Source organism: Ovis aries, chromosome 5, assembly GCF_016772045.2.
Source record: "Ovis aries strain OAR_USU_Benz2616 breed Rambouillet chromosome 5, ARS-UI_Ramb_v3.0, whole genome shotgun sequence".
NCBI lineage: Eukaryota > Metazoa > Chordata > Mammalia > Artiodactyla > Bovidae > Ovis > Ovis aries.
Genome location: NC_056058.1, coordinates 49,650,279 through 49,663,447, shown reverse-complemented (window position 1 = coordinate 49,663,447; position 13,169 = coordinate 49,650,279). Strand labels below are relative to the sequence as shown.

General features: G+C 39.0%; 2 protein-coding genes across 8 annotated transcripts in view; both read right to left on the bottom strand.

Moving 5' to 3' along the window:
• Positions 1 to 13,169, bottom strand: part of LOC105611202 (protocadherin alpha-2-like) — a 179,299-nt gene that overhangs the window by 61,844 nt on the left and 104,286 nt on the right.
• LOC101122274 (protocadherin alpha-C2) overlaps positions 1 to 13,169 on the bottom strand; it is a 204,419-nt gene that overhangs the window by 94,141 nt on the left and 97,109 nt on the right. The window lies entirely within an intron of this gene.

The window sequence follows — 13,169 nt, the reverse complement described above, 5'->3', positions numbered from 1 at the left end:
GTTGGGAGGCGGGACCACGACCAAGAACCACTACGCCTTCTAGACTTAAGGAAACAGGAACCCTCAAACCAAGTGCTATGGTGCGTTCCGTGCTGGATTCTCAGCCTCTCCGCTGCGAGTTTAAGTCTCTCCTGCACTTTCTTATATCCCCGGAGACGCCAAGATTTCTATAGCGAGAACCAGCGAGGGGCATATGGAAATCATTCCCCGGGACTCTCGCTTTTCGAGGCACAAAACTAGGCGAGCGCAATTCCGGTTCAACGTTCCTTCTTTTTTCCAAATCAGCAGCTTTTCTCCTTTCCCCAGGAGCCCCTAAGGGGAGTGCTCTGCAACCTCTGGGCGAGGAAAGTGGTTAGAATCCAGTCAATATCAAGCATTAGAAACTCAGAAAGATTGACAGCTCATCCCCAAACTGGACCTGGACATACACAATGAAGGGGGAAATACTGAGATACTCCCCAGAGCGTGACCAGGAAACTGTTCTGTAAATTTGCTCTTATTCAGAAAACAGTGGTGTAAGAGCTGACCTGATGCCCGTCGGTTCCCCAGCTTTGTTTTTAGCCGGTCTTCGGCACGGAAATTGGGACAGTGATCTGTTCGATGAAAAACAGCTCTTGCCCACAATACTTCCAAATTCCACCTAGCACCCTACAATCAGTGGCTTCTCCTGAGAGGGTGGAGAGCTGAAAAAGCTTAAACACTAAACACTAAATTCCTCACTCAAATCCTTCTTTTAATACAATTTCAGTGTCCAAAGCCCCAAGAACCAAAATTTGAAAGACAAAAGCTGAATACAGATAAAGAAATGAAGCTCTCAGGGCATTATATTTACTGGTCAGAAAACTGCCTAAACATACGGCTAATTACTGAAGCTGAGTACTGGATACATGGAGTTAATTACACAATTCTCTCAACTTTACTGTATGCCTGAATATTTCTCTAATAATTTTTTAAACTGTCACTTAAAATGTAGGTGGGGCAGGCAGGGATAAACAGGCACCTCCAGCTTTCTGGTTTTAAGACTAAGTGTGATTGGTAACTTCACTGTGCCACTAAACACCAATCACCTCCTCTGTCCATCACAAACCCACCCCTTATTTCTTTCAAGGAAGGAGGGCAGGCTGCCTCTTGCTGTTTTAATCACTAAGTGGTGTCGTACTCTTTAGGACCCCATGGACTATAACCCACCAAGCTCTTCTGTCCATAGGATTTCCCAGGCAAGAATATTGAATGGATTACCATTTCCTTCTCCAGGGGAATCTTCCCAACCCAGGGATCAAAATTGCCTCCGCTGCAGCGGCAGGCAGATTCTTTTACCACTGAGCTACTTATTTATTTTATTTATGAGCTGCCTATTTATTTAATATATACGATAATTATAACAAAGCACAAATGCTTCTATTATACTTCAGTTTTTAAAATAATTCTGCCTCAAAGCCTATCATAAAGTAATCATTGAAATGTGGCATGTCAAAAGTTACTCCTCTGCTATCAAGGACTATAAAATGAAAAATAATACATATCACCCCTCCCCTTGGGTTTCCTTGGTGGCTCAGTGGTAAAGAATCCACCTGCAATGCAGGAGCTGCAGCAGACACAGGTTCAGTCTCTGGAGTTGAGAAGATCCCCTGGAGGAGGGCATGGCAACCCATTCCAGTAATCTTGCCTGGAGAATCTCAGACAGAGAAGCCTAACAGGCTGCAGTCCATAGGGTCACAAAGAGTCGGACACAACTGAAGCAACAGCACACGCTCAATGTTAACTGATATAAACTAGAGTTTGTGGGAAAGTAATATTTAGATATCTAAATATTTGGATATCCAGAAGATGAGAAAGTCTAAAAACTTTTTTTCTTATGTATAATATTACTGCTGCTGCTGCTAAGTCATTTCAGTCGTGTCCAACTCTGTGCGACCCCATAGACAGCAGCCCACCAGGCTCCCCCCGTCCCTGGGATTCTCAAGGCAAGAACACTGGGGTGGGTTGCCATTTCCTTCTCCAATGCACAAAAGTGAAAAATGAAAGTGAAGTCGCTCAGTTGTGTCCAACTCTTAGTGACCCCATGGACTGCAGCCTACCAGGCTCCTCCATCCATGGGAGTTTCCAGGAAAGAGTACTGGAGTGGGTTGCCATTGCCTTCTCCGATAATATTACTAGTTAAGGTTAAAATCATGAATTAACTTCTCTATAGCAGAACCCTTCCTTTCTAATATTTCATTTTGCCAGTACATGGCATTTTCTATAGTGTCTCCTAATTCAAGTATTTTCAAGCTTTTAATTAGGTGCAAGTGCAACTTTAAGAGGACTCTGTGCAAAAACATTCTTCTGATTCCTGCTTGGGTTCTACTGCAAAGACTATTATTATAAAGCTCTCCCACCAAACTTGGTTGTAATCTGTAAATTCAAGAGACTGCTAGTCATAATGCATAAGTTCATGTTAGAGATCCTGAAGCCAAACAGGAGAATGATCTGAATATCCACCAGAGTTTGTCAGTAAGATGTTATTGTACTCAAGATTTCTTAGTAATTAAGATTATTCTTTTGGGAGTATATTCTGTACTTATGGGAAGTAAATTAAAAAAACTGGACATCACAATCACATTAAGCAAATTTTTATCCCATAATATTGCTTTATGAAGGTTTCAAATCAAGCCTAACAGAGTGTGAATTGTTTGAGGGTAGAGATCTGTATCACTCAATTTTGTCTCTGAAATATCTAGCTAAGCTCTAGGCACATAAATTAAGTAGCTCAACTACTCTCAGTACACAACAGCCTGTGTCAATCATTGTTTTATTTTAACCTAAACACTGTACCAATAGCACATTACTATAGAACATCTTTCTCAAGTTTGTACAAAGTTTTTCTCCATAACATATTATATAAAGTGTCTCAGACATTTTTTTCATGAATCTTCACTCTAATTAACTCTGTGCTGTGTTTTCTTACTCCTTTTTATAACTATGCTAATTTTTCTAGAATTACCTTTTTATAAAATCTTACTCTGTTTCATCTTCAAAGTATAGTCCTCAGAACTTAAAGTCATGCTCCAGATTGGTCATAATATCCAAGGAGACGAGATCTTGCCTTTTCATTCTAAATACTCCATATCAAGTAAGGGTCTAAACTTGCATCTGGTTCTTTAACAGCCACATCACATAACTTTTTTATGATGGATTTTAAAATTCGTATGTGGTTTTTTCCTAGATGTTATTAAGCCACAGATAAAAAATCCTAGACTTTTACACTTACTTTTTTAAAGCCAAATTGGCTGAATGTCATTGTATTAAGAGCTAGCCCGTCTGGTTCAATCACATATTTTCCTTATATCAAATTTCATATTCCTACATATTTGGTAAACAGTCACACCAGATCTTCCTCTCAGCTGATGAAAAAAATTTCATCACATGCGGCTGAAAAGGAAGGCTTGCGAACACTACCAATCACCCTATCTGACATCAGCTTTATAGGAGTGCCTAACCTAAAATAAAGATCTGACAAAGGCACTATCAACATTCTCCAAAAAAGAATCTACATAAATCTCACATTATATTATAGTTTCAAAATGAAGTATTTCCAGATCATAATTATTTATATATTTTTTTAATTTTGATAAAAATTTCACAGCTATCACCCCCTAAAATGGCCATTTTTATTTTAAACAATAATAATATCAGAATTATTGCCATGAAAAATCATAACAGCACACTTTATGTAATAGCTATTATTCAACACTGACTTGGAAATTCTAGACAACACAAGATAAGGAAGTGTGTGTGCATATGCATGTGTGTTAGAGAGGAGGATAAAATAGACTGTTACTAACAGATGATAAATGTATAGGTAATACAATTTTCTATTCATAAAGTCCCAGAGAATTAAAGAAAAATAAATTGAACTAAAAGAGAGCTCAATGAGATGACTAAGTTATAAAACATAGTTTTCCTACATATCTGCAATAACTAGACAAAAAGAGGGATTTCAATCAATTATAGATAAATGAAAATGGATTTCTTCTCCATAAAACCTACCAAAAACAACAGGAGAATAGCCAAAAATAAGTAAAACTGTGTCTTTGATGAAACTCCTTAAAGCATTTGAACTTCAACCATAGTATATATGAAGAGAAGTTACCAAGCGCTAAGAAAATTGGACCAAGATGCCAGAAAATGCTGAGAGAGTATTCTTGCCACTGGAGACCTTGGAAAGAACTGGTAGATTATAGTTTTCCAAAGTAGTACTTCACACTGAGATATAAAACAACAGATCCCTTATTTGAAACAAAAATATCTAGGTGCCTAAGTTAAATCAGGCAGGGCTTTTCCATAATCCTATTTGTCAGCACAAAATAGGAGAAAAAGCAGGAGTGAATGCACTAGTGAGCAGATGCACACTTATTTCAAGAGTGAACCTAAGTATGTGGTAAAATTAAGAGAAAACTGTGGAGGACAAATTGCTCTGCAGCTGCCAGTTCTCATTATCGGGAGATATGTAAAAGCTAAGGTATACACAAACCCCTCTGCTGCTGCTGCTGCTGCTGAGTCGCTTCAGTCGTGTCCAACTCTGTGTGACCCCAGAGACGGCAGCCCACCAGGCTCCCTTGTCCATGGGATTCTCCAGGCAAGAACACTGGAGTGGGTTGCCATTTCCTTCTCCAATGCATGAAAGTAAAAAGTGAAAGTGAGGTCTCTCAGTCGTGTCCGACTCTTAGTGACCCCATGGACTGCAGCCTGCCAGGCTCCTCCATCCATGGGATTTTCCAGGCAAGAGTACTGGAATGGGGTGCCATTGCCTTCTCTTACAAACCCCTCTAACAAATGGTAAACAGGAAATGCTCACCTTAGTCCAGAGCACTACTAGCCCATCCATCTACATTTTCACCTGCAGAGAGCTGGTCCTAAAGGAGCTCCTCTCAAAGATAAATACTAATTAAAAAAGAGCCAATGCAGGACCTCTATAAATATTACAAGAAGGAATAAGAAAATAAATATGAAAAATAACAGATAATAACACAGAGATCTCTAAAGGTCTCTAGTTAAAAGATTCATGAAACAATTTTAAAGAGTCTCGGAGAATTAAGAACTCAGGGATACAGAATTTCAAAAAGAAAATGAAAATGCCACAGAAGACCATGAAAACGGAGCTGATACAACTCATGAAATAAGTGGAAAAGAAATATAAAATCAGAAATAATAGAATATAATAACAGAAATTAGAGCCACATTGGAAATAGTAAAAAAGTGAACAAGCTCTGCTTGGTATTAATACATAGTCAAGAACAATAAGAAACACTTGAGAAGGCTGAGAAAAGTAAGTAGAAAGAACAAACTTCCAGTTTCACCTCCAACACGTAAAGAGCTTAGAATTTATCACTTTTTCTTGTAATAACAACAAGAAAAGCTAGATACATGACTTTTCCTGAACCCATCAGAGAACTGAGTTTACAGGAAAAACCTCTACTCTAAAATCTGGAAAGAAAAAAAGTGAAAATGAAGTCACTCAGTTGTGTCCAACTCTTTGTGACCCCATGGACTGTAGCCTACCAGGCTCCTCCGTCCAGGGGACTTTCCAGGCAAGACTACTGGAGTGGGTTGCCATTTCCTTCTCCAGAGGATCTTCCCAGCCCAGGGATCAAACCTGGGTCTCCCGCATTGTAGGCAGATGCTTTACTATCTGAGCCACCAGGGAAGTCACAAAAATCTGGAGAAATAAGCAAATGCAGAGAGTCAACCAAGATCTGTTTCCATGGAGCCGAAGCCTCTAGAGGCACAGCCTGGTAGAAACACCTAAATGGAAAATTTGACAAATTGCTGGAGGCTGAGTTGTGGACTATCTTAAGAGTGAGAAACTCATGGAGGTCACAGTTGGGGTGAAGGTGGAGCATGCCTACTTTTATGGACTTTACTTTTAGGAATCCCACTAGGTTCTCAAAGTGAACATCCAAGAAAGATCTCCTTGGCTCTGGCAGGGAGAGAGGAATAGTATTGCTTCTGAGGTAGGCCCAGAAGCTTCTCCCTTCTTCTTTTAAAAAACCAATTGTATGTAACAATATGTATAAACATATTTCTGGGCTTATAATATATAGAAATGAAACAAAATTGCTAATTATAGTGCAAAGGAAGTGGATGGAAGAACAGCTGTATTGGATAAGGAAATTTCAATGCAGGGCAATAAATTAACAGAACCAGAAATGGGAAATGAGAAACACTATAAATATATAATTGCTTTCCTTTTTCCCTCAACATCTTTAAAAGACATAAAATTATATAATGTAATAATTGTAACAATGTACTGTTGGGTTTGTAATGTATAGAGATGTGTATTGCTTTCCTGTAGCTGCTGCAAAAAAGTTACCACACATTGGGTGGCTTAAAACAGTTTTTCTCACAGTTCTGGAGGGGAGAAATTCAAACTTAAGGTGTTGGCGAGGCTGCACCCCTTCTGGAAGCTCTAGCAGAGATTTCATTTCTTGCCACATACAGCTTTTGATGGCTGTGTTCATGACTCCACTCTGCTTCTATCTTCACATGGCCTTACCTCTGTGTCTGTGTCCTCCCTTATTCTCTCTCTTATTAAAAAACACTTCTCATTGGAATTAGTGCCCACCTGGGAAATTCAGGATAAACTCCTCATCCCAAGATCCTTAACTTAATTACATCTTCAAAGTCCTTTTTTTCCCCAAATAGGTCACATTCACAGGTTCCAAGGGTTAGGAAGTGGACATACCTTTTTGGAGGCCACAATTCAACCCACTACAAGATGTAATACATATAATAATAGAACAAAGAGGAAGAAAGAAAAAGAGTTATATAGGAGTAATATCTTTATACCTTAATAGAATTAAGTTACTATAAATCTGAAGGAGATATAGATATTATAATGTATATAATAAACTCTAGAGAAACCACTGAGAAAATAACTGAAAAATAGTTTAAAACCCACTGAAGGAATTAAAATGTTACATTTGAAAATACTCACTTAATAAAAATATTGGTAAAGGAGGAATATAAAAACAAAGAAGAATTAAGACATAAAGAAACCAAAAATAAAATGGCAGACAAGAGGCAATTGCAGAGCAGTTTGCCTATACGCATCCCTCTTGCGCCATGGTAGAAAGACTTTTTCCCTTCCCCATTAAAAACAGATACAACAGGACTTCCCTGGTGGCACAGTGGAAAAGAATCCAGCTGTCAATGCAGGGGACAAGGGTTTGATTCCTGGCCTGGGAAAATTCCACATGCCCCGGCACCACAACTACTGAGCCTTCACTCTAAAGCCCATGAGCTGCAACTACTGAGCCTGTGTGCTGTAACTACTGAAGCCTGCAGTGCCCTAGAGCCCGCATACTGCAACTACTGAACTCTCAAGCTGCAAGAAATGAAGCCCACATGCCTAGAGCCTATGCTCTGCAACAAGAGGAGCCACCACAGTGGCGAGTAGCCCCAACTCTCCACAATCAGAGAAAGCCCACCCACAGCAATGAAGACCCAGTGCCACCAGAAAAACAAAACAGATACAACACACCCCGATGTTCAGAGCAGCACTGTTTACAACAGCCAACACATGGAAGCAGTCTAAGTGGCCATCAACAGATTAACAGGTAAAGAAGATGTGGCGTGTGTGATACACACCCACAATGGAATACTGCTTAGCCATGCAAAGAATGAACTCTTGCCATTTGCAGCAAACCTGGATGGATCTAGAGAATATCAGACTAAGTGAAGGAAATCAGAAAGGCAGATATTATATGATATCACTTAAAAGTGCAATCTGAAAATGCAAATGAATATATTTACAAAACAGAAATAGACTCACAAAGATAACAAACTCAAGGATACCAAAGAGGAAAGGGAAGGAGGAGGGATAAATTAGGAGTATGGAATAACATATCATTGTTCGTTGTTAAAAGATTCATACTATGAGTGAGTGACTGAAAGTTATTCAGTCATGTCCGACTCTTTGCAACCCCATGGACTACAGCCCACCAGGCTCCTCTGTCCAGGCAGGGATACTGAAATGGATTGCCATTCTCTTCTCCAGGGGATCTTCCTGACCCAGGGACTGAACTCAGGTCTCCTACATCACAGGGGGATTTTTTACTGTCTGAGCCATCAGGGTAACCCTACTATATGTAAAATACGGAATTCCCTGGTAGTCCTATGGTTGGGACTCTGTGCTCTCACTGCCAAGGACCTGAGTTTGATCCCTGGTTGTGGAACTACGATTCCACAAGCCTCACAGTGTGGGAAAAAATTATAAATAAAATAAAATAGATAAACAAGGATTTACTGTAACAATTTTTACACAGCAAACAATTTTCTATAATGAAAACTAATCTGAAAAATTATACACACACACACACACACACACACACACACACACACACACACACACATTATGTGGGCTTCCCAGATGGTGCTAGTGGTAAAAAACACACCTGTCAATACAGGAGACAAAAGAGATGCGGATTTGATCTCTGGGTCAGGAAGATCCTCTGGAGGAGGGCATGGCAACTGACTCCAGTATTCTTGCCTGGAGAATCTCCATGGACAGAGTAGCCTAGCAGGCTAGATTCCAGTTTAGCTCAGTTGCTCAGCTGAGTCTGCCTCTCTGCAACCCCATGGACTGCAGTACACCAGCCTTCCCTGTTCATCACGAACTCACGGAGCTTGCTCAAACTCATGTCTAATGAGTCGGTGATGCTATCCAACCATCTCATCCTCTGTTGTCCCCTTCTCCTCCTGGATTCAATTTTTCCCAGCATCAGGGTCTTTTCCAATGAGTCAGCTCTTCGCATCAGGTGGCCAAAGTATTGGAGTTTCAGCTTCAGCATCAGTCCCTCCAATGAATATTCAGGACTGATTTCCTTTAGGATGGACTGGTTGGATCTCCTTGCAGTCGAAGGGATCCCAAGAGCCTTCTCCAACACCACAGTTCAAAAGCATCAGTTCTTCAGCACTCAGCTTTCTTTAAAGTCCAACACTCACATCCATACATGACTACTGGAAAAACCATAGCTTAGACTAGACGGACCTTTGTTGGCAGGGTAGTGTCTCTGCTTTTTAATATGCTAAGATTGTCATAGCTTTTCTTCCAAGGAGCAAGCATCTTTTACTTTCATAGCTGCAGTGATTTTAGAGCCACCAAAAAATTCTCTCACTCTTTCCATTGTTTCCGCATCTATTTGCCATGAAGTGATGGGACCAGATGCCATGATCTTAGTTTTCCGAATGCTGAGTTTTAAGCCAACTTTTTCACTCTCCTCTTTCACTTTCATCAAGAGGCTCTTTAGTTCTTCTTCACTTTCTGCCATAAGGATAGTGTCATCTGCATATCTGAGGTTATTCATATTTCTCCCGGCAATCTTGTTCCAGCTTGTGCTTCATCCAGCCCAGCATTTCACATGATGTACTCTGCATGTAAGTTAAAAAAAAGCAGGGTAACAATATACAGCCTTGATGTACTTCTTTCCCAATTTGGAACCAGTCTGTTGTTCCATGTCCACTTCTAACTGTTGCTTCTTGACCTGCAGACAGATTTCTCAGGAGGCAGGTAAGGTGGTCTGGTAGTTCCATTTCTTGAAGAATTTTCCACAGTTTGTTGTGATCCACACAGTCTAAGGCTCTGGTGTAGTCAATAAAGAAGAAATAGATGTTTTTCTGGAACTCTCTTGCTTTTTTGATGATCCAATGGATGTTGGCAATCTGATTTCTGGTTCCTCTGCCTTTGCTAAATCCAGCTTGAACATCTGGAAGTTCATGGTTCACATACTGTTGAAGCCTGCCTTGGAGAATTTTGAGCAGTACTTTGCTAGCGTGTGAGATGAGTGCAATTGTGCATTGCCTTTCTTTGGGAATGGAATGAAAACTGACCTTTTCCAGTCCTGTGGCCACTGCTGTTTTCCAAATTTGCTGGCATATTGAGTGGAGCACTTTCACAGCATCAACTTTCAGGATTTGAAATAGCTCAACTGGAATTCCATTACCTCCACTAGCTTTGTTCATAGTGATACTTTCTAAGGCCCACTTGACTTCACATTCCAGGATGTCTAGCTCTAGGTGAGTGATCACACCATCGTGGTTATCTGGGTTGTGAAGATCTCTTTTGTATAGTTCTTCTATTCTTGCCACCTCTTCTTAATATCTTCTGTTTCTGTTTGGTCCATACCATTTCTGTCCTTTATTGAGCCCATATTTGCATGAAATGTTCCCTTGGTGTCTCTAATTTTCTTGAAGAGATCTCTAGTCTTTCCTATTCTATTGTTTTCCTCTATTTCTTTGCATTAATCACTGAGGAAGGCTTTCTTATCTCTCCTTGCTATTCTCTGGAACTCTGCATTCAAATGGGTATATCTTTCCTTTTCTCCTTTCCTAAAATGTCAGTGTTCTCTCTTGCCATGTCCTGTTTGATCACTTCCAATTTGCCTTGATTCATGGACCTAACATTCCAGGTTCCTATGCAATATTGTTCCTTATAGGATCGGACTTTACTTCTATCCCCAGTCTCATCCACAACTGGGTGTTGTTTTTTGCTTTGGCTCCATCTCTTCATTCTTTCTGGAGTTATTTCTCCACTCTTCCCCAGTAGCATATTGGGCACCTACCAACCTGGAGGATTCATCTTTCAGTGTCAGCTTTTTGCCTTTTCATACTGTTCATAAGGTTCTCAAGGCAAGAATACTGAAGTGGTTTGCCATTCCCTTCTCTAGTGGGCCACATTTTGTGAGAGCTTTCCACCATGACCCGTCTGTCTTGGGTGGCCCTACATGACATGGCTAATAGTTTCACTGAGTTAGACAAGGCTGTGGTCCATGTGATCAGTCTGATTAGTTTTCTGCAATTGTGGTTTTCATTCTGTCTGCCCTCTGATGGATAAGGATAAGAGGCTTATGGAAGCTACAGTCCCTAGGGTCTCACATATGCATGCATGTATATCTGAATCACCTTGCTATACACCTGAAAATGTTACAATATTATAAATCAACTATACTTCAATAAAAATAAAAAGAACTTTTTAATTGGAGTTGGATAGGTGCCACATGATGTGCATGCTCCAAGCAGAGCATCTGTTGAGCCTGAAACAGGGAAATGTAGCCCCACATTGTATATATACCTAGCAAAGGCTGTATGGACTCTTCATCTCTTGATAAAGAAATGTTCCATTCCTTATCAAGACCCATTCTATTTTCTTAGGTATAATTTTTTGTTGTAAGTTCACGTACTTAAATAAACAACTCATTTTTGAAAATGTACAAACTGTGTAGCCATAACAATCCCACTTTAAAACAATTTTATTACTTTACAGCACAAATATTTCTCAAACTTTATTGACTACATTTGACAATACCTTCTTTTTTAAAATAAGTTACATATGTACACCATACTGGTTCACAGTTATTATAAAATACAGGCTATATTCCTTGTGATGTACAATATATCCTTGTAGCTTTTTTATTTTATATATAATAGTTTGTACCTCTACAAACTACTATGTTTGTATTCCCTCCCCTGTTATCCTTCCCCATTTCCCTCTCCCCACTGGTAACTACTAGTTTGTTTTCTATATCTATAGGTATATTTCTTCTTTGTTACATTCATTAGTTGGTTTTATTTTTTAGAGTCCATAAATAAGTAATATCATACAGTATCTGTCTTTCCCTATCTGATTTGTTTCACTTAGTATAATACACTCGAGGTCCATCCATGTTGTTACAAATAGCAAAAGTTCATTCTTTTTTATGGCTTCATCTTCTTTATCCATTCATCTGTTGATGGACACTTAAGTTGCTTCTATTGGCAACTGTAAATAATAGGCTGCCATGAGGGCTTCCCTGGTGACTCAGACAATAAAGAATCTGCCTGCAATTCAGGAGACCTGGGTTCCACCCCTGGGTCGGGAAAATTCCCCGGAGAAGGGAATGGCTGCCCACTCCAGTATTCTTGCCTGGAGAATCCCATGAACTGAGGAGCCTGGCAGGGTACAGTCCACTGGGTCACAGAGTCAGACATGACCGAGTAAGCACACAAACATGCTGCTATGGACACTGGGGTACGTGTATCTTTTTGAATTCGTGTTTTCATTTTAAAATATATATATATATATCCAGAACTGAAATTGCTGGGTCACATGGTAGTTGTATTTTTAGTTTTTTGAGAATATATCATACTGTTTTCCATAGTAGCCACCAATTTACGTTTCCACAAACAGTGTACATGGGTTCCCTTTCCAAGACCCATTCTTATGTAGCTGAACAAGGGTTGAAAGACTGTGCACATGAGACTGCCCTTCTCAACACTAAGCCATAAAACAAGCTTCAATAAATTTTTTAAATTGATGCCATACAAAGAATAGTCTCTGCCCACAATGATATGAAACAAGAAATCATAACAAAAGGAAGTTTGAGGAATTCAAAAATATGTGAAAATTAGATGACATATGCTAAAATAACCAATGGGTCAAAGAAGAAAGAACAAGGAAAATCAGAAAATACTCTTAAATGACCAAAAATGGAAACACAACATATGAAAACTTATGGGATGCAACTAAAACAATGCTTATAAAGAAACACACAGCTATAAATGTTGACATTTAAAAAGAAGAAATACCTCATATCAATAACCTAATCTACTTTAAGACACAGTAAAAAAAAAAAGCAAATAAAATCTAAAGCAAGCAAAAGATACAAAATAATTAGCATTAGATCAGAAATAAATGAAACTAAGAATGGTAAAACAACAGAGTAAGATAATAAAGCCAAAAGTTGGTTCTTTGAAAATATCAACAAAACTGGCAAAACTTTAGCTAGGTTGACCAAGAGAAACAAACCAAAAGACTAAAATTACTTAAAACCAGAAATGAAATAAGGGGCATTATTGGTGATCTCACAGAAATAAAAAGGATTATAAGAGAATACCATGAACAATTGTGTGCCAATATATACATAGATTATACAAAAGACAAATTTATATAAAATACAAATACAAAACCTGAGTCAAAAAGAAATAGAAAACCTGAATGGATCTATAAAAAGAAACTGAATACATAATGATAGAAATACACACAAAATGAAAACAAATAAATAGGACCAAAAGTTACTATGAATGAATTCTACCAAACACTTAAATAAGAATTAACACCTGTTCTTTACAAACTCTTTCAAAAATAGAAGAGA